Source organism: Elephantulus edwardii, unplaced genomic scaffold, assembly GCF_000299155.1.
Source record: "Elephantulus edwardii isolate Elephantulus edwardi_28Jun2011 unplaced genomic scaffold, EleEdw1.0 scaffold00018, whole genome shotgun sequence".
Taxonomy (NCBI): Eukaryota; Metazoa; Chordata; class Mammalia; order Macroscelidea; family Macroscelididae; genus Elephantulus; species Elephantulus edwardii.
The window spans coordinates 26112385-26116939 of record NW_006399768.1 but is presented as its reverse complement, the minus strand read 5'-3'; positions in this window follow the sequence as shown (position 1 = coordinate 26116939).

The window sequence follows — 4555 nt, the reverse complement described above, 5'->3', positions numbered from 1 at the left end:
GTTCTGGAAGTTGGAGAATTATACAACTATTCTGGGTGGTAGTTTGGTATTTCCTCAAAAAGCTAATCATAAAGATTCCATATGACCCAGCTATTTCACTGCTAGGAATATACACCAAGGAAAACAGAACTGAGATGCACTCCTTTCTCAATTTTGAACTATCCAGTGTTCCTTTGCTGTGTTTATAGGACAGCTTCTTGATCTAGGTAGAGGTTTCACATAAGCACAGTCAAGTGATCTGGGACTCATTCTTCTCAATGTTAGTCACAAGTTGCTATGATCCACACAGTCAAATAACTTTTGTATGGTCAATAAAACAAAGAGACATCCTTCTGGTACTCTGCTTTCAGCCAAGATCTGTCTGATCTGGTAATGGTATCCCTAGAGCCATGACCTCTTCTAAACCCAGCTTGTATTTCTAGCAGTTCTCTATTGATATACTGTCCCAGTCATTTTTGGCTGATCTTCTCCAAGAGTTTGCTTGCAAGTGATAGTCGTCATATTGTTCAATAATTTTCACACTTTTTTGGATCACCTTTTGGGAATAAATATGGATTTGTTTCCAGTCTGTTGGCTAGGTATCTATCATACCTGGGGGCTCAAACTATAAGGCATCAAAAGAAGTTGAAATCCTCAGAGAGAACTCTGAGGCCTAGTGATAAAAAGCTGTACTACAATCCCAAAGGTGCATTGTTCAAATATACCAACTGCTCTATTGCAGAAGGATGGGCAATCTCCTGCCATGCAATCTACTGCCTTCAAAAACCCACTGGAGGGTCTACAACCCATAGCAACCCTATGTACAGCAGCTCTGAACCTAGCCCTATCCTGAGCCAGTCACACCAATTCTGATACACCAATCCCCATTACCCCAGTTACTGTGTCAGTCCATCTTGTCTGGGATCTTTCTCTCCTGTGCTGTCCCTCCACCCTTTCAAGCATGATGTCCCTCTCCATGGACTTGTCTCTCCTGGCCATGTGCCCAAAGTATGTGAGACGGAGCTTCAGAATCCTAGCCTCCAAGGAGAGACTTGTATTCACCCTCTCCAAGAAAGACTGTTTTGGTTTTTTTTCTTTCTTGGAAGTCCATAGTATGTTCAAGACTCTTCTCTAGCACCGCAACTCGAAGGGATCAATTCTTTTCCTGTTATCCTCAGTCATTGTCCAGCTCTCTGAAGCATAACAAGTAATTGCGAAGACCATGGCCTGGATCAAGTGTACCTTCATCTTTTGACTGACATCGTTGCTTTTCAGTACTCTGGGAAGGTCTCTGACAGCAGATTTTCCCACTGCAGTTTATTTTTTGATTTCCTGACTGCTGGTGGTAAAAGAGTTGATGGTGGAGCGGAGCAAGCTGTAATTGTTAACAACCTCAATCTCTTCTCCATCTTTCATGATGCTGCTGTCAATTGGCCCAGTGGTGAGAATTTTCGTCTTTTTGATGTTGAGCTTCAATCCATATTGAAGTCTTTGACCTTCTGCAGTAAGTGCTTCAGGTCTTCTTTAGTGTCAGCAAGCAAGGCTGCATGAGCTGCATAACATAGGTTGTTAATGAATCTTTTTCCAATCTTGATGCCACATTCCTCCTCATAAAGCCATGCTTCCCAAATGATCTGTTCTTCATGTAGATTGAAAAGGTATGGAGACAGGTTGCATCCCTGACACATTCCTTTCCTGAATTTAAACCATACAGTGTTTCCTTGCTCTGCTCTGAGGACTGCTTCCTGGTCCATGTATAGGGTGTTGTTTTTTTGTTGTTGTTGAGATGTGTGTGTGTGTGTATGTGTGTGTGTGTGTGTGTGTGTGTGTGTGTGTGTGTGTGTGTGTGTTTCAAGTATAGGTTTTGCATAAGGATGATCAAGTGTTCTGGGATTCCCATTTTCCTCAAGGTCAGCCACAATTTGTTGTGATCCACACAGTCAAATGCCTCTGCATAGTGAATGAAACACAGATAGACATTCCTCTGGTACACTTTGCTTTCTACCAAGACCCATCTGACATTGGCAATAATGTCTCTTGTGCCACAACTTCTTCTAACTCAGCTTGCATATCTGGTAGTTCTCTGTCATACTGTTCCAGTCATTTCTGGATAATCTTCAGTAGAATTTTGCTAGTGTGTGATATTAGTGATATTGTTCCATAATCTCCATATTCTGTTGGGTCACCTTTTTTTGGAACGGAAATAAATATGGAAGTCTTCTAGTCAATTGGCCAAGTAGTTGTCCTTCAGATTTCCTGGTGCTTTATTTATTGCCAAGTCCTTTCAGACAAACCTGGATTTCCTCCTTCATCACCATTGCCTCTTGATCATATATTATTTCTTGAAATTCTTCTGTGCCAGCCACTTCTTTTTGGTACAATTACTCTGTATACTCCTTCCATCTTCTTGTAATTGGAGGGTTAGAAATGGGTAAGTTCTGACTTTTGGCAAACGACAAGAAGTCCCGAAAGCTATAGGATAAAGGTGCATATAATTTAAAGGATAAATGGGTCTCTAAAGACTGAATGCTTACAACCACGATATTTGAAAGTCAAGCATATTTTAATAGAAGCAATTGACTTCATATTTCCAGACAAGTAAGTGTACGAATAATGCAGTTTAAAAAGAACATGTTTTTCTAGTGAATACTAACAAAACGAGGTGTCAAAGTGCCACCTAGAGGCAAAGTAGAGAGCTGCGGAGTTGAAAACATTTTCCAAACTGCTTTCTTTCCCTGTGAAACAGTAGCCTGGCATTATGTTATAACCAGAATAACAATAATACCTTTTTTTTTCACGTGGTGGTAATGAGCAGTAAGTGAAGCACACAGGAAAGTGCCCAAGACATAATAGCCACTTCACAAATGAGAGTGCTGTTGTGAGGTGCAGAGATTGTCAGGCCCTCTTAATGTTGATGCCCTTGATGTCTATGTAACAAGCTGTCCACTCAGCTCCAGGCTGCCCATCTCACTTGTTTTGATAACACAGTTAGAGTGGCATAGTAACACTAAACATGCTGTCTTTATGTTCTCTGTCCTCTATGAAGTAACTCAAGAAGTTCATTATCTATTTCCGTGTACACTATGTCCAGACACCAGAAGCTACTGCAGCTGAAAAAAAAATGGGGAGGAAGAATTCTGACTTTGACACAGAGCTGCAGCCATTGTGAATATGAATCAATGCCCTGGTTGCAGATTGGGCAGCAGGTCTCATCTTGCTCAGTCTTTTGACTTGGTGAATCCTGTTCATGATTTGTCTATATGTATTTCTGGTTAGTTGGTGTCGTGTCAATTTCTCGACAATTTCTTTCTTCCCAATGTGTATGGAAAAACTCAAGCCTTTGAGTCAGAACCAACTCTGCCCTTGAGTCAGGACCGACTCATAACTGATCCTTCAGCAGATTTTTGAGGCTGTAATACACACAGGAGGAGATTGCCAATTTTCTCCCTTGGAGTCGCTGGTGGATTTGAACTCCCCAGTAGCAGGTCTTGAAGTGCAAGGCAGATCCTCACAGACTAATGCTCTCTGCTTCCTTAAATGTATGTATGTAGCAGTAGAGAACTCTGTGTTCTGACAAAGAAGCTTCTTTTCCACTCAGTCTATATTACCTATTTCCCTACTCACATTTCCTATTTGTATATGAAGACTTGAAGTTCAATAGTGATAAGTTTTATAAATTTATATAGCACTTGTCTTAACTAGTAATATGAGCTAGAAGAAATCAATTCTCCAGTCAGATTTTATTGTTCGCGTAAGATGTGATTGCTAACGTCTCTTTACCTGTAACAGTTTATAAATCACCATTTATGTGCCAATATTATTTTCCATCGGTCTTAACACTTTTTTACCATTAACACTTTAGTCAATGGGGGAAAAAATCAAATTAGCTGGTTTGATTGGACCCTAGAGCAACTTTGCACTTGAGCCATTCTGATCCCCAGGAGTAATGGAGTTTCTTTTGCATACATTTTACTGCCTTGAATAACAGACAGGAGAGGGAATAACAGTGATGGTAGAAAAAGAAATAAGTTAGAAAAAGAATATACATTCAAATTGCAGTGTTGACAAATATTGGATGTTTCAAAGACTGACAAAAAAAAAAAAACAAATCTTAAAAGGAAGATAACCAGAATAGTCCGTTAGAAGTGAGGATGTTGAGACTTTGCCTTACTTATTTGGCCGCACAATCAGGAACGATCAATAGCTGAAAAGAACATCATGTTATGTAGAGAGTCAGCAAAAGAAAAAGATATTCTCAACGAGGTGGGTTGCTATGACAATCAATACGGAGGTCTCCAACACCCCAACAATCATCAGGATGGTGGAGGGGAGGACAGTGTTTCATTCTGTCACAGAGAAGGTCACCATAAGTCAGAATTGACATGACACCAACTAACCAGAAATACATATAGATCACTAATTCACAGGAGTCACCAAGTCAAAAGACAGACCAAGATGAGGCTCCAAGCCTTTAAGGCAGCTCAATACTCATTTTCTTTTTCTTTTTTTTTAAATTTACGTTGTTTATTTTTCATTTCAATGAACATCTATAGAGATTTTGGGATTCCATTCATTC